The sequence below is a fragment of the Silene latifolia genome, chromosome Y, assembly GCF_048544455.1.
Source record: "Silene latifolia isolate original U9 population chromosome Y, ASM4854445v1, whole genome shotgun sequence".
NCBI classification, from domain to species: Eukaryota; Viridiplantae; Streptophyta; class Magnoliopsida; order Caryophyllales; family Caryophyllaceae; genus Silene; species Silene latifolia.
This window is the reverse complement of record NC_133538.1, coordinates 57519351-57544145: the sequence shown is the minus strand read 5'-3', so window position 1 is coordinate 57544145 and position 24795 is coordinate 57519351. Positions and strand designations below refer to the sequence as shown.

General features: G+C 39.7%; 1 non-coding gene across 1 annotated transcript; it reads left to right on the top strand.

Moving 5' to 3' along the window:
- Positions 1 to 23977: 23977 nt before the first annotated feature.
- On the top strand, positions 23978 to 24086 carry LOC141635032 (small nucleolar RNA R71). The gene has a single exon (XR_012539741.1). It is a non-coding gene; the product is annotated as a small nucleolar RNA R71 (small nucleolar RNA).
- Positions 24087 to 24795: the final 709 nt, after the last annotated feature.

The window sequence follows — 24795 nt, the reverse complement described above, 5'->3', positions numbered from 1 at the left end:
TTTGATATTTATATATTTTGTTTTTCATGTGGAATTGTACGACAATTTTGAACACCACAAAGTGAACTGAACAAACATTATATTTCGGTCCTTAATTGCCCACGTGGGCTGATAACTCTGGCAATTATTTTGTGACGCTGGTTGATGGTGGGTTCAACGAGCCATAAGTCAAACGGTTGACTGACCAATCACAGAGGCGAGTTATACGGATATCTCGTAGGACACAATTGTGACAACGACATGGAGTCCTAAATGTTTTATAACATTCGGTGCCAGGTCGTGGATAGGACCTCCATGGTGATCCTAAGAGTCGATTCTTTTGACTAACGACTGTCTCTTGAGATTAAGGCAGATTTTGGGTGACTTTGGTTTCTTTCTCACGGTCATCCGTAACAGGGGGCCAAGTAGATTTTTTCTGGGTCATTTCATGCTGTGCTTAGATCGGCAAGAGTCGAGTTGAAGGAAATATTCAGCCTTTATCAGGTACTCGATATTTCTCAGGTCCACTCGAGGAGTCAGAATCGAAATGCATGGCCATGCTCGAATACGGATTCGTTTTATCAATTAAGTTACTCTCTAGTCGGGGAAACCACACTTGATACAGATCGATTGTAAAATACGACCTTTGCGGATACGGCTCTGCAAATTGTTTTACATTGAGTGGGAGAAATTTTAAATGGATATGAGAATCGGTTATCGCACATACACTTGTACGGACAAGTGGGAGTTTGTTGGAGCCGGTGTCTTCCAGTTAGTGCGGATAACGTTATTGCACGTACACTTGTACGGACAAGTGGGAGCTTGTTGGGGCTGGTGTCCTCCACAGTTAGTGCAATGACATATAAATCTCTAAAAGGATCAAAGGGTATACTTTTGTATTATTATCAGTTGGTCCACGTTTATCAATAACGGTTGGCTTGCTAGATAAGTTTGACGTTATTGTCATACAGATGGCGGTGATCAACTGGTCCCTAAAAGTCACACCTATAGGATACGTTTGAGAGATGTGACGGCATGAAAATGCAGTCATGTTGATGCCTAATATGACTAAGCGGTTAGTCGGAGTTATTGACTAATAATTAGTCAAACGCGATGTTGAGATAATTATTTAATAAAGATTAAATAATACTGGCTAAGGCGAATTAAACGGTTAATTTGTAAATTGAATATAAACGGTTATATTTAATTAATGTGTATTGAATTAATTAATTATACAATATTGTCATTGTCGGACAAGTATTAACATGTCGACCGATTCATGTTATTAGTCGATATTTTAATATCCAATATAGGATGACGATTTATAATTAAAACCCGTCATATACATTTAGCAAAACGAGTCGGACCACGAGTTAAATAAGGAGAATGTGGAAAGCCCACTCCCTCCCTTAGCACACGGTTGGCCGAGAAGAACAAAAGGAGAGTCCTTCTCTCCTTTTGACCTAATCATTCTCATTTGAAGAAAAATTAGGGTTTTGGAGCCTTTTTCTCTGAAATTCTAGATCTCACATCAAAAACTCACAAAAGCTCTCTCAATATTGCAAGGCAATCAGAGAGCAATTTCTAGCACAAGGGGCATAGTCTCAGACGATCTTGGGTGCAACAATTAGGAGGAAATCTACGTTGATTTCTGTTCTTAGGCCGATTTGCACAGGACCCGAGGTTGATTCTTATTCTTTTATCGTTTCTCTTGTTTTTCGTTTATGACCATTAATCACATGATAAATTACGTTATAGTCCTTAATTTTAAGGGGTTTTATACGGATATTACCCTACAACCTTTATAGGTAGCGGGTTCATTACTCTCTAGGAGCAAAACGTCATTTTCCTCGACCATACCAATGTATCTGTCTGGAGGATTAGAGACTCTACCCGACCTCCTAGGTTTCTGAGGAATATTAACCGTATCATCAGTTGAAGGAACAACTTCCTCCATCTGTTCCTCGGTTGTTGGTTCTTGAATCTCCGACAGCTCGAAGGTTCTATTACTTGACTTGTTCTCGAGAAATTCTTTCTCTAAGAACTTTGCACTAGCCGCAACAAAAACTCGACGTTCGGTAGGCGAATAGAAGTAATGACAAAACATTCCTTTTGGATAATCAATAAAGTATGTCTTGACCGATCGCAGGCCGAGCTTATCCTCGTGCCTCCACTTGACATAAGCCTCGCAGCCCCAAACCCGAATAAAGGACAAGTTAGGGACCGTTCCCTTCCACATTTCATATGGAGTCTTGTCGACAGCTTTAGACGGACTTCGGTTAAGTATAAGAGCAGCTGACAAAAGAGAAAAACCCCATAATGAATCAGGTACTACCGTGTGACTCATCATGTATCGAACCATATAGAGTAGTGTTCAATTTCTCCGTTCGGACACACCATTTAATTGAGGTGTTCCAGGTGGAGTTAACTATAAAACTATTCCACGGTCTTTAAGGTGTTGATCAAACTAATTTGAAAGATATTCGCCAACCCGATCTGAACGGAGTGCTTTAACCTTTCTTCCTAGTTGGCTCTCAACCTTATTCTGGTATTCCTTTAATTTTTCAAATGACTCACTTTTATGCTTCATTAAGTAGACATATCCGTATCTACTCAAATCGTCCGTGAAAGTGATAAAATATCTATAGCCATCTCTAACGGTAATTGACATAGGTCCACATACATCAGTATGTATGAGTCCTAATATGTCACTAGCGCGCATTCCAACACCTTTGAAGGAAATTCGAGTCATTTTGCCGATAAGACATGATTCACACGTGCCAAATGTAGAAAAATCGAATGCGGGAATAGTCCCATTCTCGATGAGTTTCTTTACACGTTTTTCATTTATGTGTCCCATTCGACAATGCCAAATGTAGAAAAATCGAATGCGGGAATATATCTGTGGTTTGATCTAAGATATAAATTTCATTCATGGAAACTGCTTTGCCATAAACCATTTCATTAAAAGAGAAAATACAGCTATTGTCCTTTATTGAAAATGAAAAACCGTCTTTATCAAGTACGGAAACAGAAATAATGTTCTTAGATAAACTAGGTACATAGTAACAGTTATATAAATATAACTCAAAACCACTAGGGAGCTGGATTACGTATGTTCCCATTGAGACTGCAGCAACTCGTGCTCCATTCCCGACTCAAAGGTCCACATCACCCTTTGCGAGAGGTGTGATGTTTTTTAGGCCCTGCAATTGATTACACAGATGAGAACCACAACCAGTATCAAGTACCCAAATTCCAAAACTTGCATGGTTAATCTCAATCATATGAATATAAGATGAAATACCAACAGGAGTGACGCGGCCTGCTTTTATGTCCTCACGGTACACGGGACAGTTCCTCCTCCAATGTCAAGTCTTGTGACAATGGTGGCATTCAACGTTACCGTCCTTGCTCTTTGCCTTGCCTTGTGAGCCACTAGTCTCACCAGGCCCACTCTTACCGTTTCCTAACTTCTTAAACTTTGGCTTTCCTACAGTTAGGTCGCCGTGAGCTTTGCCTTTACCCTTATTCTTGTTGGAAATCATGAGAACATCTTGCTTCATGGTCCCACTCAATTTCACATCCTTCTCGGTCTGTACAAGAAGTGAGTGTAGCTCATGAGGACTTTTCTTCATGTCATTCATGTAATAATTTGCCCTGAAGAGGGCAAAACCATCATGAAGTGAATGAAGCATACAGTCAATGACTATGCTCTCACTGATTTTGCAATCAAGTGCCTCCAGTTTCTCGACATTCTCAATCATGTTAAGAATGTGTGGGCTAACAGGTTGGCCCTTCTGGAGTTTCGCATCAAAGAAGTGACAGGTATGCTCATAAATAACGATTATCGGTGCTTTTGAGAACTCATTAGTGAGCGTGGTGAAAATCTTGTTTGCACCTTGGGCAATGAAGCGTCTTTGCAAATTGGTTTCCATTGCAAAAATGAGTACGTTCTTTATCGCACCCGCTTCCATAACGAAGTCACTATAAGCAATTGACTCGTTAGCTCTTGCATTGGGGCCTGGGTTTGGCGGTATTGGCTCAGTTAAGTACTTGAGCTTACCGTCAGCAATGGCAGCATTCCGTAATGATGCTTCCCAGTCCGCAAAGTTGGATCCGTCATTCTTCAGTCGTGTGAACTAATTCATGTGGTCCATGAAAGCTTTTAGCCAGGACTCGCGTCCAAGTGTGGCACTTGGCATAGGGATTTCGTTATTTCCAGCCATTTGTTGTAAGCAGTATTATCAATATAAAACGAATTCTACACTGCGAAAAGAAGAAAAATATAATAAGCATACTCATCGTTATGATTTAAGACTAATGCAATACTGTTATAACGCGAAGACTCAAGTATTTATACAATTGACCTCCCTCAAGAATTATAAAAATGATCCCAAGACTCAATTATCTGTAAATTGATAAGCCAACCTCTTGGCTAATTCTACTATTAGAATTCTTGGTCGATAAATTTCTGTAAATTCTATCTATAGTCCATCATAATCACAAGAAACTCTTTGGATTATAATGTTGAAGTAAACTAAGTCAACACAAACTACTTACCCAACGTAGAAGGGGTCATATGGAGAGTAAGGTCCTATATGCCTACCGATGAAGAAGGGATTCATAGCTGTTTGGCCTATAAAGACTAGTCTCAATTTCAGTTTTAGAGGAAGATCCCATCAACTTTATTTTAATTCATTTTAAGTGAACTAATATCTAGCATGCGAGAATGAATAAACTAAGATGATGGCTTAAAATTGTGTGACATCTGTATGTCTATGAAAACTAACATCCAAACTATATGAGTCAATTTTCATGCATATTAGGTGGTTTGATTTAGGCGGAAAATGATGCACTAACTATGAAGCGAAGAAAAAACAATAAGAATGGAAAAACGTAAAACAAAATAAAGTCCTAGTGTGGCCTATCTACCAAAATGAACATAAATACAACTTTGGAATCCTTCCTAGGACACGAGAAGCTTGTCTTGATGTTCCATCTTGGTCCATGTAGCGGGAGTGAGCAATCCAATCTCCATCTTTAGTCTTCTCAAAATTACAATAAAAATTACAAAATAAACCTATTTACATTCTAATTTCAAAACCATAATACTAAACAAAACCAAAGGAGATACGAGATCTCAAAATTACATTAAAATTATGTTTCCATCATTACGAAAACATAATTAACTAAGGCCACACTAGGTATTACAAATTACAACTGATTGCAAAAATACGTAAATAAACCATTCAACAAAACATTCAACTAAATAAAAATGCATCAACTATAAATTAATCATTCAAGACATAATTCCTTAATTATGTAGATAAATTTATCCAAACCACCTATTTAAATAATCAAATTATGTGACAATTCCTCAATTACTCACTATAAATCCAATCTTAATACATATTAACTTGTAATATGAATTAATCCAACATTATTTTAAACCTCTTTAAAATAATTAGGTATCTTAAATTTGTGAACTTTTTCACAACTAACAATTATACATTATAAATTTAATTTATAATAATAAATGGCCAAAACACAACAACAAAAAGAAAAAAACAGGAAAAAAAAAATTATAGTCTCGGCATTCTGCAAAAAACGAAAAACACAGGTTTTTTTTCTTTTCTTCTTGTGCTCTTGGCATTGTGCCAACAAAAACAAAAACGGTTTTTTTTTTCTTTTCGGCATTCAGCCATAATACCAAAAAAAAAAAGTTTTTTTTCTTTTCAATAAAAACAACCCTTTTATAATGAACAAATTTGTTTAATATTGCTACTAGAACGAGATTGGCATAATCATCAACATTTAAATTAATGAATCATGATCTTAAACAACAATTTAACATCATGTGAGCCAAAAACTATATAGCAAAAACAAATAATCATCATTAATCATAAAATAATTTCCATTTACATTTTAATTTAATTCTTTATTAAATCAAAACATCTACAAATTTATCATATTATCATCTTAACTAATTAAAACAACAATATGAATAAATCAAAATGGAAATAAAGCATGAAAAACAAGATCCATCTCGGCAAAACAAAAAAGATTGATTCGGCAAAAAAAAATTAATTCGGCCGAATGATTTTTTTTTCTGAAAATTTTTTTTGAATTCATTTATGAAAATCATATAAAATAATTTTGTGGCCTATGCTCTGATACCACTTGTAAGAAATATCGGTATACTTCCTCTAAAATTCGGATTATAACGAAATTATAATTATGAATAAAACTAGTCATAAACGAATTTACATAAACAAAAAGAGTAGAGATTAAGAATTAACCTTTAGTCCTAGCAAATATGGCCAAAGAAAAATATCGAATCGATATTCTCCTAATTGTTGCACCCAAAATGCTTTGACAAATGCCTCTCAATTTGCTAGAATGAGATCCCCAATTTTCTAATGTTTTTAGGGTTTTTGTGTGATGAGTGAATTAGGTCAAAAAATGAATCAATAAATGATCCTCCTTCTCACCTAATATAACCGAAATAGGAGAGAAATGAGGAAGATAATTTTTTCTCTTCTTTCCTTTTGAGCCGTGTAACACCTAAAATAAGGAGAGAAAAATCTCCTTATTTTTGGTATTTATCATAATGTATATAATGTGTATTGTTTTTTATCAATTGTCAATTATGTCAACATGTATTTAATAAGTCCACAAACAACAGTTTGCAGTCGATTTATTAATACCGGTCTGTCAACAATTATTATGACAATATCGTATAATATATACATTAATTATAAATATCGCATATTTATAATTTGTTTGTTAAATATAACCGTTTATGTTTAATTACGAATTAACATCTTAATTCGCTTAAGCTAACATTATATACATTAATTAAATATAACAGTTAATATTCAATTTACGAATTTAACAATTAATTCGTCTCAGCTGGTATTATTTAATTGTATTAAATAATCGTCTCATCATCACATTGACTAACATTTTAGTCAAATACATGGACTATCCTTTTAGAAATATAAGGCATCAATGTGATTATATTTTCATACAATCACATCTCTCAAACACATCCTTTAGGTGTGACTTTTAGGGACCAGTTGATCACTGCCATCAGTATGATAATAACGTCAAACTTCTAGCAAGCCAACCGTCATTAAGTAAACGTTAATCAACTGATAAAATATTAAGTATACCCTTGTGAACCTATAAGAGATTTATATACGTTATCACACTAACTGTGGAGGACACTAGCTCCAACAAGGGGGTATAGCATTAAAAGAAAAAACACGAGTCATACGAGGTAGCGTACTATTAATATTAATAATAATAAGATTATCGCTAACTACCTCAGGTGGGTTGCTCTCAATGTCGGAATCATTGACAACAGAATATATTACTTCATCCGTGCTAGCAGCAATTACCGACTCAGTTGTCTTCTCGTCACCCTCCTCAGTGGATATCGTCCCATAAATCGCAGCCTCAAACGCATCCAGCTCGGCCTTGAAAAAGGGGGATTCACCGTAACCATTATCATCATCAAAATCGTCATCTAGAACGAACCCAAGTGACGTTGCATTGCTCTCTCTGGCCAAATCAGTCGATCGAGTAGAATTATTACTCGATCGAAGGCTTCCTTCCTGATTTTCACTCGATCGAACACATTGAACTGCTCGATCGAACGTTTTCTCTAGAAATCCACTCGATCGAGCACTATTACTAGCTCGATCGAGTGATCTTTGCAATGCATCGCAGAAATCTTCATAACTCGCTTCATTTTCGGATAGATCTTCGTAATATGAGTCATCCAAATCATTAATAGCGCTAGGCAACTCGGGTCCTTCATGGGAAAGACCACTCTCGGTATAGGTAAAGTATACCTCTTCTGGTTGCCCACTATTCGACTCAACAGCTAGTTGAGCTATTTGAGACTCCAGCTCAATGAGTTGAGCTTCTTTACGTCTATCATCTTCTTGCACTCGGAATGCAAGTGCCTTCATCAAAGATTTCAGCTCCGTAATCTCTTCTTTCCGTTTATCAGGAGGAGGAGCTTGTTGATACCGTCATTTTGTATCAAATTAAATTTATAATTCCAAACTAAAACTATAGCTAGTGATAGTAAGGGTCGAACCACAGAGAGACAAGATTAATTTTATTTGCTATTTTTCAGTCTATAAAAGTAACAATTAGATGGGGGGTTTGAAATTGGTTGATTCTAATGACTAATTGCTAAATATGAAATTTCTCAACAAGATAAAAAGAAGATCGGGAACTTCGGTTCACCATGGCTAAGGTCAGGTCAATAAGGTATCAAAGGTCTTACAATACGCTCTCAGGGAATATGAGCAAGCCTTTCGATCAATGCTCAAATTTACCTTACGGTCTACTAATTCCCAAGAATTTCTCAAAGCTTTCACTCAAAGGAAATTCCAATCTAATGATAATTTAAATTACTAATCTTTCAATCTAGTAAAAGGGTTTATCAAAAGACAACAAGAACGATATGGAAGAATTCATGCTAACCAAATAATCCTAATTTACGCCATGGCTCACCTCGTTCCCAATCGAAACAATTAGCTACGCATAATAAAAACTATAACAATTATAAAATTGAAAGCAAGGAACAAGATCGACGTAATTGAAACTGAATTAAAGACAAAAGGCAATAGATGAATTGCTGGAATTAAATTGGTAAAACAAGAACTGAAATAACAAGAATTAAAAGAAGGAAGAATTTGCATAAACTTACTAATTAAAATGATGAACAAAGTAATCGAATTCGAGGTTTTCCGTTTCCAAAGCTAGATCTAAAAACTGAGTTCCTCAATAATGAAAAGCATAACCTAATAATTGCTGCGTTCTACTGATAAAGATGCCCAAAAGTTAATTACAAATTGGGCTTTTAAAAAGTCTAACACGATGAATTAGTTCTCAGCTCGCAGACTGGTCGATCGACCGGTCAGCATGGTCGATCGACTGGTGATAGCAGTCCAGTAGCGTCTGATGAATCTCCTTGGTCGATCGACTGTGGATGCTGGTCGATCGACTGCTTGAGCTGTGTATAAACACCTTCTTCCCTTCAAGAACAACCTCTTCACTCCAAGCACGCATCCCGAGGTGAGTGAGTACGAACCTCCTTCTTCCAAGCTTCCCTGAAGTTGCCTCCGGAGGACGATTTAGGCTTGATTTAGCTTACTTCCACTCATTCCTACAATAAATCATAGAAAATGCAAAGTAAACCGTTTCGGGAGAAATAGTAGCTTAAAGCTAACAAATACGCATGGAAATACGTGCCAAAACTGCAAATAAAGTGTATAGAATATGCATGTATCAAATCTCCCCAAACCAAACCTTGCTTGTCCCCAAGCAAGCACTATGACCCATATGAAAACCTCATGGAAAAGAGTATATCTCAGAGCTAGCTACAAGTCAATGCCAAACCGTTTAATGCACATAGACAACTACCGCAAAGCTCAAATCAAGTGAACAAATTTATGCATATCATGGAATTAAATCGGGCGTTCGACCTTGCAAGACTCATAAATTCGGACTCTCCCGGGTCACTCTTCCCTCAACAAAGCAAATGGTAAGAATATATGTAAAAGAGAGGGAAGAAAATTACAGACTCTCACCTAGACTGCGACCGACAAAACATGTATGCTTGACTAGTATGAATAATGATTCTAGCTACCGTACACACGCATAACCACCGTCAAGGACTATTACATGCCGAACTATTGCAAGATTTGGATATGTGAGGCTAAGTGGGAGAGAAAGGGCCAAACAAGTATGGAAATGTGAAGGTAAGAGCAAAGCTAGTACCTAACAAACCATCAAAAACCGTATCCCGTTCCTCCAACTCGAAATATAAACCATGCTTTTAAAAGACTAGGCAACACAATATCCCAAAACAAACACCTCCAATTGTAGATACCCGTATCCGTCGATATTGGAATTTATAGAGAACCCGACAAACACCCGATGATGATAGGACACATGTATTCTTTAGTTGTCATTGTCATTATTTGGGCTCGTTTTACGATGTAGAATAAGCGTTGTCGACGAAGTATTTTATTAATTTAAATGATATTTAAATTAAATATTTTTTTTAAAGTGAATTCATTTTAATGTTTTAATTTGAATTTATTTTCTTAAATTTATTTTATTGAAAATAAAATATATTTTTGATTTGAAAAATCATTCTTTAGTTATTTGATTTGAAAAATCAATTTATATCGTTTATAAACCGAATTTGAAGAACTCGATTTTTTACGATGGTTTTATACGCGATTTTTGAGCTCGTTTTCTACTTGATTTGGGCTCTATTTTCGACGCACTTTCGGCCCAATACCCTCTCCTCCAACCCGTGTTCAAATCCCAGCCAAAACCCACCACAAAACCCTGGCTTAGCCCTCCCAAATCACTCCCCAAGCAGCCCAACACCACCTTCGCTGCTCTGTTTTGCAGCCCCAAATCCGACACCAATACTGCCCCGTATTCGACTCCAATGCGACCCATATCTCACCTCCTACCTAGCCCACATATCAAGCTATAATTCCAAGCCCTTTTCCATGCAACCCACGTCCAAACTCCTTCACAAACCTCACACAACAAGCAGCCCCCCTGTTTTCGTTCTCCAAACCCGAGCCCAATCAAACACTTCCAAACCCGCTCCAAACGGCTACCAAACCCGTGCCCATGACCACCCATCCACACCTAACTATCCTAAACATATTACCATGCCTTGCCCACCAAGAAACACCCCTCAAAAACTCTACACGAGCTCATGAAAGCTGCTGGACAGCAGCAGCGAAACAAAGCAGCCCGACTGCTTGTTGCTCTCTTTTACCCTACTTTAACTCCCTATAAATACCTCCCCTCTGCCATAATTTCATTCCTCTAAGTTCTCCATACATAATACCGTCACTTACAAGTTTTAAACTCCAGAAACAAACCCTAATTGCCTCTCAAAAACCCTCGACAAAACTGACATACAAAACTGAGAATCAGTTTGTGTGTCCTCTTTGGAACCCTTCGTTCAACCCTCAAACCTCCATCAAAATTCGCGTTTCTTGTTCCTAATTAATCACACAACATCCATCTACATCTTAGACAAAGATTCACGAGCCAAATTGCCCTTGAGAGTACACGAATCCCCTCGAAAAACAGAGTGACATACACTCTGTTTTCGCGACTTTTCCTGTCTGTCCAGTTCTGTTTGTGCTCGTTTTTCGTGCCCAATAATTCAAAACGAGCAGGGATTGTTTTAAGATCTTTGTTCTCCTCTCTTTCTAGTTTTCAAAACATCTTTTAAATCTAATTTTCACCGTGAAACGAGTGAGAAATTGCAGTTTGAAAGTTGCAGTCCAGATTTGCAAAAAAACGTGTTGTTGCTTTGTTCCTTCGTCGACGACGGCCTCTCGAGATAAAATCTACGATCGATTACGACCCAAGACGGTGTCAACGATACATGTAGGTTTAGGGTGCATCAAATCCTCCTCTTCTCCCTTTTATTTCGTTCTTTTTATGTTTGTTTTTTATTGTTTCGTTTTACATTGTTTATCGTTTTGTTTATCATTTGATATCGTTAACTATGAAACTAGTTTAGTCCGAGTATGAGTTAAAGTACCACCATGAACACCCGCGTTGACTTGATATGGGAAAGAAATCCGCCACATCGGTCGGTCGTATCCCCCGTCTCATTTACATATCCTCGTGTTCAAGGTAGGGCATTAATAAAGCGAATTATAACTTCGTTCCTCGCTTTTGACCCCTCGTTTGTTTCGACCAATTCGACCTACCCTAGGACCCTTTGCATGTTAGTTCGACCTCTGATTGTTAACATATGAGTCATATTGACGACATTGGATCAATTTAATAACCTAATTAGACATATTAGGTGGTCTCGACATAGCCTTAAAAATCGACTAATAATTCTATAACTTAATTGAATGCATCTCTCTTTTCACTTGATTTCTCGCTAGCATAGGAGTGCGTGATTAGCACCTTCCTATTAACACATGATGAGTAGCGTTAATATCATAACTTCGTGACCTAGTTGGACTCTTTAGGCCGTGTAGAATACACATTCGCGTGACATCTTCTCAATCGATCAACGTCGTTTCTAACTTGTTTTCTAACTCGTTTCCTAACTCGCTTTGCAAATCTATCTGACCTAATGAATCTAACCTAAGGATTAGGGTAGGCTAGGATATGTAGGTCATGTTTGGCCGTATTTTTGTAGTCCTTTTCTCGCTCTTTCTTATCTTTATCTCGTTATTTCGTATCTTGTAATTATTTTTGTTTACCGAGTCGTGTTTTGTAATTTGTTTGTAATTAGTTTTCCGTCATCGAGTCAAATGATTTCTAAAAAACCTTAGTCTTGTTTGGTTAGATTGTTGTGCTCCAATTCATGTAAGAGCGTAGTAAATCGCATATTGTTTAAAGCGACATGGCCCGATTTATGCTAATGCATGCTTTGGTGTGTGGCCCTATGTCTAATTCGATAAGATTAAGCGAAGGCACGCATTACGAGGAGTGACCCAAGGCCGTGAGTCATGTAAGCCGTGGGCCACCCCCCTTGTGCTCGTTTCCCTAGGCCGAATTGGCCGTGTAGTGTGTCGTGTATGGTTTTGCGTATAGCATTGTATTTAGATCGAGTTTTATCTTTAATTTCTCGTTGTGTCGGCATGAATTGCCTGGGTTGTAATAGAGTAGATCCCAACGGCTTCCCCATTCCCCTTAAGCCTTGTTTGCTTTGTATGTTGTTAGATCAATCAACCCACATGCTAAATTACAACTTTGACAAAGTTAGTTTAGTTGCATCTAAATCGACATAGAAACTTCACATGTTAGGGTTTTAAAAACGATGTTTGCATATCATATATCGCAGTAGCTACGACTTTGTTTGAAATCCGATACTTGACTTAGTAGAGGCCGTTATTGACGGGCGGGGTTAGGTGTCCTTATGGGCTTCCTAACACGTACCCTCACCCCTTACTCAAGATCTATAGTTTGTGGATCCGTCTAAATACCATTGGATTACGAGAGTCATTCTAATCGAGTGATATAGGGTACAAGTCTTTATCTTTAATCACTCGTAGTCGATTGGCTTTATGCTTTTCGATGAAAGGTGTGAAGTTGGCTTGAACGGTTCCAAGTTCCCAAAAAACTTGGTGGCGACTCTAATTTGTCTTAATTCGATTCGAAAGAACCTCGAGTCGATTATGCCTAGTGTGGATCCCGCGGACGCAGTTCCCGAGGGCCTTGTCCACGATTTGGCGACTCACTGGGGAAAAGAGGACTAGTTACACTTTGTTTCTAGGGTCTTTTCCTCCGAGGTGAAACTTGAAAAGAAAGTATTGGAAAGTAAAACATTACTCGTAGTGCTACGATTCATGCTTAAACCCTTAAGGACTTTCCCGGGCCGTCCCAGCGCTTCTTTGTGACGCGTGGGGGGCGACGTCCCACTATGCCAGGAACTTGCACATTGCTTGCTTCCGCTCCGCCTCGTCGTGGTTCTTGATGGTGGGGATGCTCTTCTAGGTACTCTACCTAAAGGCCCTTGCTCTATAAGACCCAAAAAGGATGGAGGGCATAGACCTTCTTGTAGAAGACTTGCCGAGACTTAGAGATGTCTAAGAGCATACATCCTTATAACAAGAGAATGACAATGTGCGAAATGAATTTCCCGAGTCTTTTCAAATTTTCCGTATCGATTTCAAAACCGAACTTTTGAACTACTTACTTTCAAAATAGCATGGTTTTAAAAACGCGGAATGCTGCCCAAGTAGGACTAGATTTTTCGGCCCAAAATAAGCTTTTATAGCCGGCATGCTGCCCATTTTAAATCTCATTTTCAAATCGATTATTCGTTTTTTTTTCAAATTCAATCCAAAATGTTTCTCGAACCTTAACCAAGCATGAAATGCATCGAGTCGTGTTCGGGTCCTGGCCGTGTTTGGCTAGGCATGTTTCGTTCTAAGTATCTAGAACACGACCCTGTTGGGTCACCCAAGCTCACCTCTTGGGATTCGAGTCACGTTGGTCGACCAATTGGTCTAGGATAGTCCACAGAAACGTCCAAGCTAGGCCATTTAGGGCGTTTCACTTAAACCTATGGGCTATGTTAGTCCAATCACGGGTTTAGTCATACCGAGTCCAGTTTAGAATCGAGCTATGACAGCTTGAGTCATGTCGTCTTGTCGAGTCTGAAATGAATCGAGGTCTAAATCCAACCGTGAGTCGAACCCTTTGGTTAATCAGTCTTAAGTCGAGTCTTGACTTGAGTCAAGTTGGTGTCGTGTCCTTAAGTGTGCAGGGGCTCTTACTTTTAAATATTGACTCGGTTCGGGGTTTTCTTGTAGAAAGGCCGCCAAAAACCCGACGTCAAGCAATGGAAGATGCTGTTAACAAACTCACTGAGGCCGTGAACCTCATGATGACCAGAATCGATGCAATCGAATCTAAGCTGGGTGAAGATTCCTCTTCATCTACCCCACTCTCCCAGGGGAAGAACATCCATTACGAAAATGCTAGGGCCTATGCCCCAATTCAGGATAAGTTGCCCACGAACATGGTACTCACTGATATCCCAAAGTTTAAGGGCACAGAAGATCCAGTCCACCATATTAAGGCCTATAAAGGGTACTTAGCACTGAAGGGAGTCCCTGCTGACATGCTCTCTGAAATTTTCGCTCAATCCCTGGATGAACACCCGGAGGCGTGGTTCTACAATCTGGACCTTAAGAACTTCCCTACTTTCGAAGATATCACGGTGGAGTTTTGTAAGCACTATGCTGACAATGTCGAGATTCAAACCAACATAAGGACTTTGGAGGTAATGACACAGAAGGAAAAAGAAGGCTTTACTGAATTCCTCGCAAGATGGCGCGCTGAAAGCGTGAAACTAGCCAATAAGCCTGATGAAGTTGAAATGGTAGATAAGTTCGTAAAGAATTTACGACCTGTTTACCGTAATGCTCTGAAATACCAGAATTTTGGTTCGTTCAAAGAATTGATAAGAATCGGGATAAAGGTAGAGGATGACGTCCGAATGGCCGAAGCTGAGAAGCCGAAAGGGTACCAAGGGGCCTCGTCATCTAAAGCAAAAGCACCAGCAACGGCCCACTTTGTTGAAACTATCAATCTCTTAGATGGACAATCAAAAAGGCCTCCGCGCCAAGCTCCGAGGGTATTCACCGATATCGGGTGCACTTACGCCTACGCTCTCCAAAGGCTCATGGCCCAGGGAAAGCTGAAGCCCATCGGTCCAACTCCGGATCCACCTGCTGAACAACAAGGCAAATGGTACAAACCGAATACCTACTGTGCCTTTCATCAAGGAAAGGGACACGATACTGAAAGGTGTTTTAGACTAAAGCACGAAATTCAAGACATGATTGAGAACGGAACGCTCCCAATCCCGGCCATAAAACCCAATAACATCACCAATCCATTTGGCGATCACGCCAACTTTGTTTATGTCGAAAACAATGTCGATTATTCCCATCTTATCCGCCCATGTCACTTGAAAGGGGTGTTTATCGGGAAAATATTTGTGGATTGCTTTGAATTCTTGCCAAACCCGAAGAATGAAATTCAAATCGGAAGTCTCGCTCTAGAATGTACTCCTCTCGTTAACGAAGTTAATAAAGGACAATTCGATTCACCAATCTTCATCACTGGCGTGGATCCTCAGAGGACTACCTCGGGATGGAGGCAGACCATCAAAGGGATCAAGGACTAGAACCGAGCATCTAAGCTGATAGCTGAACAAGGGAAAGCTCAAGACCAGATTTGAAAAATTATGAGTCGGGATCTGTTTTCTTATCTTAGTCGAGTCGAGTCTAGGACTTTCTTTTCCTGAAGTTGAGTCGTTTGTTCCGCGATGACCTAGGGTGTGTCCTAGGAATCATTCCTTCAAGTCTGTTAAGCATTTGTCATTCCAATAAAAGTCGCAGTTTCGTTTCCAAATATGTCTTGTTTCCAATCCTCAGTCATTCCGAAAACATGATAAAATGCACAACACACTCAAAGGCATCCCTGGGGTGGAAGTATGTCCCGTTTCAAAATGTAAGGATACTTTAGGATCCCGTTTCTGTTTCCTTTACTTATTCCATGTCTGGCGGTAGAAAACCTCCATCTAAACCAATGCTTAACACAAGCCTTTAGATGATTCTATAATGAACCCGGACTAGCTCCTGGTTTCCCTATCGATGATGGAAGGCAAGCCTTTTCCCACAAAATCATCCCATCTCGAAGAGAGAAGAAACCAACCCGTTTTAACAAGGAATTGTTAGTTCTAACCCAAATTAGTTGGCGAAGCCCTATTTTCAGTGTGAGTTCAATGGTAACAAACAGTATGGGTAGAAGATCATTTTCAGAAAGGAAAAGAAGAAAAAGGAAAAGAAGAAAAAAAGAGAAAGAAAAAAAGAAGAAGAAGAAAAGAAAAAGAAATGTCGAAACGTTGATCGAAGTTCAAAGGCGAAGCCGAAATGGTCAGGTAGTGCCATCAGCAGTCATCCATCCCCCTAAATCCTTCCCGAGGCAGTTACGAGGGATTAGTTAGGGATTCTGAGAATCAGTCATCTTGTGTTAGTACATCCAAGCCTTTAGGGTCCAGACATGGAAATTTGAACCCACATCAATTCCCAACCTATTTGTACTCGGGTTTCATCAAGCCTGAGACACCATTTCCAACCACGTTATAAGCCATAGCCCTTGGCCTTAGCATTACAAAACGAACCTTCAGAATGATAGTTTACCTTGCAAACTTATTTTTACCAAGCTCCACATCCCAAAGTACCACAACCTTTTGTTACCAACCCTAGACACGGGATTTAACGGTACTTTACAGGCTAGAATGGGATATGACATGATACCTTAGGTGAAACCTTCGAGTGTGTACACACAATCAAAATGCCAATTTAATGCACCTTGATCGAACTACGTCGGATTTGATTTCGCTCCACGTGAATACGTAGGCAGTCCTTCTGAACAAGGGATTCAATCCACTCATCAACCAAGTTGTCATCTTGTCGGTTTCTTACGGGTCTTAACCAAGTCCAAATGAAGCCACCTTTGTTTGAGTCGGTCTTAGCACTCGATGTATGCTAGGATAAGGATATAGGCTCGGATGAATAGTATCAAGTTTCAGAATGAGCTTTATCTAACGGTTTAGGCAAAGATGTTGAGTCACATAGATGTGGGTTTGTGTTGGGAACAGAAAATATGAAAAACCCGCTGAAAAGAAAGAAGGCTTGGAAGAAAAATAGTAAAAGCCCGCTGAAAAGAAAGAAGGCGGTGGCAAGAAATGATGAAAACCCGCTGAAAATAAAGGAGGCAAGGGGGATGTGTGATGTCTAAGTGTTCTCATAAAATCAGTCTGTGTTTAGTATCTGGGCGAAGACAACGTTGTTGCTCTGTGATTTTAATCCTCCTTGTCAAGGCCAAGTGATCTTGATTCCCATGTGCCCTCGGGAGCACGCCCATGCCATACGATATCTCCGTCCCAAGTCCGACGACTTTGTGATTCCCATTTGCCATCTTTTGGCGCCAGAATGGCCAATTTACATTTCTACCCCCAACAAGTCAATAATCGGATTAAAACCCGTTCACACTTACGGTTTTATTTTCTTTTTTGTTTTACGGTAGCGGGCTACGCCCACATTATTTACGGGTCATACAGAGTGTCTGAGTCGTATTTCCTGCTCACCTATCAAGGTTCAATTTCAAAATGCCAAATATTTCAGAATTCCGAAATTTCAAAAACTTTTTGCATCAAATTTTGGGTCGACGACCCAACATCCAAGGGATTCATTTCAAATTCAAAATTTGGGTCGATGGCCCAATTATTCAAAATTTTCAACTTGTTCAAATTTTGGTCGATGACCTGATCATTCAAATTTAATTTTAGGTCGACGACCCAAAGATTCCAACACTTCAACTTCAAACCTCGGGTCGATGGCCCAATATTCTAAGTGATTCAAAATTCGGGTCGATGGCCCAATTATTCAAAATTTTCAAATTCAATTTTCGGGTCGATGACCCAATCTTTCAAATAATCCAATTTTAAGATCGATGATCCAAATGTGCTTATGTGATGATTATTGCTAGTACGTTTTTGTGTTTCAAATATAGCAGGATATGCTTCAACTGGGGGCTCTAAAGTCTTCGACTTTAGAGCCATTAAATCGGGGCTCGAAGCCGTTGGCTTCAGAGACCATTATCGAGATGTAAAGGGTGACATCCACCAAGAATTCAATTCAATACAAGAGTATGAAATGGAAGAATTCCGTAGCTGAAAGCAAATGATGAAAGCGGCGGCAACCTCCTTGGAAAGTCCCGTCCCATTCGGACAAGCGCCAGAAGATGATAAATTTTGGGCAAATGTCGTGAGATGATGAATTTTGGACATACGCCACAGATGATAAACTTTAGGCATGTGTCAGCAGTTGCCGAACTACGACGCGGGTTTGATTCCGTCAGAAACGGATACGTAGGCGCCTAAGGATAAGGCTCAATCCACCATATATGCAATTTATGGGTCAACGACCAATGATGACAATTTGACGCAACAGAAGCAAGAGTTAATCCCCGACGAAGTTTCAAGTATGATCTCTTCTTATGGCTGGCGAGCTTATATACGCAAGTCTAATGGACTATAAACGACCCATGAGAATCCTCGTGTCGAGAGGGACTGGGGTATACTTTGACTTTTGTCTTGTCCAAGCCTCGGTCAAAGTGGGGGGCTCAGAGATACCCGTATCCGTCGATATTGGAATTTATAGAGAACCCGACAAACACCCGATGATGATAGGACACATGTATTCTTTAGTTGTCATTGTCATTATTTGGGCTCGTTTTACGATGTAGAATGAGCGTTGTCGACGAAGTATTTTATTAATTTAAATGATATTTAAATTAAATGTTCTTTTTAATGTGAATTCATTTTATTGTTTTAATTTGAATTTATTTTCTTAAATTTATTTTATTGAAAATAAAATATATTTTTGATTTGAAAAATCATTCTTTAGTTATTTTATTTGAAAAATCAATTTATATCGTTTATAAACCGTATTTGAAGAACTCGATGCTCTGTTTTGCAGCCCCAAATCCGACACCAAAACTGCCCCGTCTTCGACTCCAATGCGACCCATATCTCACCTCCTACCTAGCCCACATATCAAGCTATAATTCCAAGCCCTTTCCCATGCAACCCACGTCCAAACTCCTTCACAAACCTCACACAACAAGCAGCCCCCTTGTTTTCGTTCTCCAAACCCGAGCCCAATCAAACACTTCCAAACCCGCTCCAAACGGCTACCAAACCCGTGCCCATGACCACCCATCCACACCTGACTATCCTACACATATTACCATGCCTTTCCCACCAAGAAACACCCCTCAAAAACCCTACACGAGCTCATGAAAGCTGCTGGACAGCAGCAGCGAAACAAAGCAGCCCGACTGCTTGTTGCTCTCTTTTACCCTACTTTAACTCCCTATAAATACCTCCCCTCTGCCATAATTACATTCCTCTAAGTTCTCCATACATACTACCATCACTTACAAGCTTTAAACTCTAGAAACAAACCCTAATTGCCTCTCAAAAACACTCGACAAAACCGACATACAAAACTGAGAATCAGTTTGTGTGTCCTCTTTGGAACCCTTCGTTCAACCCTCAAACCTCCATCAAAATTCGCGTTTCTTGTTCCTAATTAATCACACAACATCCATCTACATCTTAGACAAAGATTCACGAGCCAAATTGCCCTTGAGAGTACACGAATCCCCTCGAAAAACAGAGTGACATACACTCTGTTTTCGCGACTTTTCCTGTCTGTCCAGTTCTGTTTGTGCTCGTTTTTCGTGCCCAATAATTCAAAACGAGCAGGGATTGTTTTAAGATCTTTGTTCTCCTCTCTTTCTAGTTTTCAAAACATCTTTTAAATCTAATTTTCACCGTGAAACGAGTGAGAAATTGCAGTTTGAAAGTTGCTGTCCAGATTTGCAAAAAAACGTGTTGTTGCTTTGTTCCTTCGTCGACGACGGCCTCTCGAGATAAAATCTACGATCGATTACGACCCAAGACGGTGTCAACGATACATGTAGGTTTAGGGTGCATCAAATCCTCCTCTTCTCCCTTTTATTTCGTTCTTTTTATGTTTGTTTTTTATTGTTTCGTTTTACATTGTTTATCGTTTTGTTTATCATTTGATATCGTTAACTATGAAACTAGTTTAGTCCGAGTATGAGTTAAAGTACCACCATGAACACCCGCGTTGACTTGAGATGGGAAAGAAATCCGCCACATCGGTCGTTCGTATCCCCCGTCTTATTTACATATCCTCGTGTTCAAGGTAGGGCATTAATATAACGAATTCTAACTTCGTTCCTCGCTTTTGACCCCTCGTTTGTTTCGACCAATTCGACCTACCCTAGGACCCTTCGCATGTTAGTTCGACCTCTGATTGTTAACATATGAGTCATTTAGACGACATTGGATCAATTTAATAACCTAATTAGACATATTAGGTGGTCTCGACATAGCCTTAAAAATCGACTAACAATTCTATAACTTAATTGAACGCATCTCTCTTTTCACTTGATTTCTCGCTAGCATAGGAGTGCGTGATTAGCACCTTCCTATTAACACTCGATGAGTAGCGTTAATATAGTAACTTCGTGACCTAGTTGGACTCTTTAGGCCGTGTAGAATACACATTCGCGTGACATCTTCTCAATCGATCAACGTCGTTTCTAACTTGTTTTCTAACTCGTTTCCTAACTCGCTTTCCAAATCTATCTAACCTAATGAATCTAACCTAAATATTAGGGTAGGCTAGGATATGTAGGTCGTGTTTGGCCGTGTTTTTGTAGTCCTTTTCTCGATCTTTATTATCTTTATCTCGTTATTTCGTATCTTGTAATTATTTTTGTTTACCGAGTCGTGTTTTGTAATTTGTTTGTAATTAGTTTTCCGTCATCGAGTCAAATGATTTCTAAAAAACCTTAGTCTTGTTTGGTTAGATGGTTGTGCTCCAATTCATGTAAGAGCGTAGTAAATCGCATGTTGTTTAAAGCGACATGGCCCGATTTATGCTAATGCATGCTTTGGTGTGTGGCCCTATGTCTAATTCGATAAGATTAAGCGAAGGCACGCATTACGAGGAGTGACCCAAGGCCGTGAGTCATTTAAGCCGTGGGCCACCCCCCTTGTGCTCGTTTCCCTAATCCGAATTGGCCGTGTAGTGTGTCGTGTATGGTTTTGCGTATAGCATTGTATTTAGATCGAGTTGTATCTTTAATTTCTCGTTGTGTCGGCATGAATTGCCTGGGTTGTAATAGGGTAGATCCCAACGGCTCCCCCATTCCCCTTAAGCCTTGTTTGCTTTGTATGTTGTTAGATCAATCAACCCACATGCTAAATTACAACTTTGACAAAGTTAGTTTAGTTGCATCTAAATTGACATAGAAACTTCACATGTTAGGGTTTTAAAAACGATGTTTGCATATCATATATCGCAGTAGCTACGACCTTGTTTGAAATCCGATACTTGACTTAGTAGAGGCCGTTATTGACTGGCGGGGTTAGGTGTCCTTATGGGCTTCCTAACACGTACCCTCACCCTAACAAGTCTTTCAGTCATTTGGTCAACAAAAGGGAGAGGGAAATGGTCTTTCTTGGTGGCGGCATTCAACTGTCTATAATCAATGCACATCCGCCACCCTGTCACTACTCGTGTTGGTATTAATTCATTTTTCTCATTTTTAACCACGGTAGTCCCTCCTTTCTTCGGGACTACCTGAACTGGGCTAACCCACTTGGAGTTACCAACTGTATAAATAATACCTGCATCGAGTAGTTTCATCACCTCAGCCATAACAACTTCCTGCATCTTTGGGTTCAACTTGCGTTGACCCTGTCTGTAAGGCTTGTGGCCTTCCTCCAGCTCTATTATGTGCATGCAAACATCAGGGCTGATGCCCTTAATATCATACAAAGAGTAACCTAGAGCCTTCCTGTTTTTCTTAAGCACACACATCAAAGCAGACAGCTGGTCATCATTAAGCTTAGCACTAACAATAGCTGGGTACTGCTCTGTATCATCTAGGAAAACATACTTAAGATTAGGAGGAAGTGGCTTACGCTCTGGCACTTTTACCTCTACAAAGATGAGAATCAGCTTCAATGGTATAGCAAGTGTTCACCAAATTCTCGTTGGCCAGGCTCAAGAGCATCTCATCTTCTTCTTCTGTGAGCTCGTAGCTTTCCATTGAGGCTACCAATGCACCTGGCTCCTCAGCATTTTCCGCTGTATTTCCTGCAAACTCATCTGAACCAGTTAGATCAGCTAAGGGATCCTTAGCTATGGATTCCCTCCAATTGTAACTAACAGCCCTGTCAACAATATCAATGGAATAACACGTATCATCATCAGCAGTCGCCTTGTGAGCAAGACTGAACTCAATAGTGTCATCCCCTACCTCTAAGGTGATGGTTCCGCGTTTGACATCTATTACAACCCCAGCTGTATGTAAAAACGGTCTACCTAAAATAATAGGTATCTGACTGTCTTCTGCAATGTCCAAAACAACGAAATCGACAGGAATAAAAAACTTACCCACTCGAACGGGTACATCCTCTAGAACTCTTATAGGTCTCTGAGTCGATCTATTTGCCATTTGAACGGTAATATCAGTCACCTTAAGTCTACCAATATTTAACCTTTCGCAAACAGAATACGGCATGACACTGACACTGGCGCCTAAATCACAAAGGGCCTTTCCAATTTCGTGGTTAACTATAGTGCAAGGAATTGAGAAACTACCCGGGTCCTTTAATTTGGGTGGTATATTAATTTGCGAAAGAGCATTGCGTTCTTCCACAAAAGCAACATTACCATCATCACGAAAATTTCTCTTACGATTTAAAATGTCTTTCATAAATTTAGCGTAAGAGGGTACCTGGGTAATTAAATCAGTGAAAGGAATCGTTACCTCGAGATTCTGGACCATCTCCAAAAACTTACCAAACTTGCGCTTTAGCTTAGTATTCTTTAAACGCTCCGGATACGGGACTGCAACACTGGCCGTAGGATCAGTAACCTTCGGCTGTCGTAAGTTTAAAACCTCCGTCAAATCATCTATAAGTGTAGAATCATGCAAACTAGTCGATGGATTTGCATCCTGCACTGGAATCCCGGTCGATCGACTGGTAGGAGTGGTCGATCGACCAGTCTCGCTGGGCGTGAACAGTTCCTGGAAAGAAGCCTCTTCGACAGGAATCTCAGTCGATCGACTGACAATGTTGGTCGATCGACTGCTCATGCTGGGTGTGAATAGTTTCTTATTAGAAACTTTTTTATCTGACACATCAGTCGATCGACTGATAGTTGTGGTCGATCGACCAGAAGTACTGGCAATTGATCTCGTTTTTGCATCAGAAATTAAACTAGCCTCTTTATCATTTTCCGAGTCTCCTCTTGGATTGTCGGGACCTTCATAAGAGAGGCCACTTCTGAGATTAATGGCATTGATCGTTTCAATTGGCCCTTCACATTTGCTTGAAGAATTGGCGACTTGCTTAGCCTCTATATTCTCCAACTGCTTCACAAAATTCTTTGAGGACTCAATCCCGGCTGCTTCTATATTCGCCACTTGAACCAAAAGAGTTTGGACTATTTCTCTCAACTTCGCGGTCTCATCTGAATTATGGGCAGGAATTTCAACTCCTTCCTTGGAAGCTTCAGAGACCTCGAGCCTCTCGAAACGGGCAGTAATAGAAGTAATGAGTGTCACAACGGTACTCATTTCATCACTTTGCTTTCGTGAATTTCCACGTGAGCTCCCAAACTCAGCTCTATGGACCGCCATCTCCTCAATAGTGTTCCAACCTCTATTCTGACCGGTATTGTTTTTGAACCTACCATTCGCAGCTGCGTCCAGGATGACCTTGTAATCATCATATAAAGCATTGTAGAATAAGTTGTAAAGATACCACTGCTGGAAGCCATGGTGAGGGACAGCTCGGACCAAACCTTTGAAACGTCCCCATGCCTCACAAAAACCCTCATCAGCTTCTTGCTGGAAATTTGTAATTTTACTCCTCAAGGCATCAGTCTTTGAAAGCGGGAAGTACTTCTTGTAGAAGGCTAACGCTAGAGATGTCCAATCTGTGACTCCAGCTGCTACCCTATGAAGGTAGCGGTACCAATCTCGTGCCGAATCCTTCAAGGAGTATAAAAACATCACCCCCTTAACTTCATCCTGAGTCACCCCAGCTGGTATAGGTATGGAACAGCAGTAGTCTGTGAAAATTTCCATGTGCTTCAAGGGGTCCTCATCTGGTAAACTAGCAAACTGATTTCGCTCCACTAAATCGATATAAGAGGAACGAAATTCGAAGTTACCGGTAGTAGGGGTAGGTAACTGGTGCCCCTTTGGAAGATGGTGTTCCTTTGGCTGAAGATTATCATATATTGTAGCCATATTCGCAGAACTGAGAGTACTCAAGCCTTCCTCTCAAAAACCTGTCTTCTAACTATGCAAAAGCAAAACTAGAAGCAAAGGTAAGCAACGGCCTCAAGGAACCAAAGTTTCTTGAGACAAGAAAAATAAACTAAAAATAAAGCAAACAGAATTACACCGTCTCCCCGGCAACGGCGCCAAAATTTGATACCGTCGTTTTGTATCAAAATTAAATTTATAATTCCAAACTAAAACTATAGCTAGTGATAGTAAGGGTCGAACCACAGAGAGACAAGATTAATTTTGCTTCCTATTTTTCAGTCTATAAAAGTAACAATTAGATGGGGGGTTTGAAAT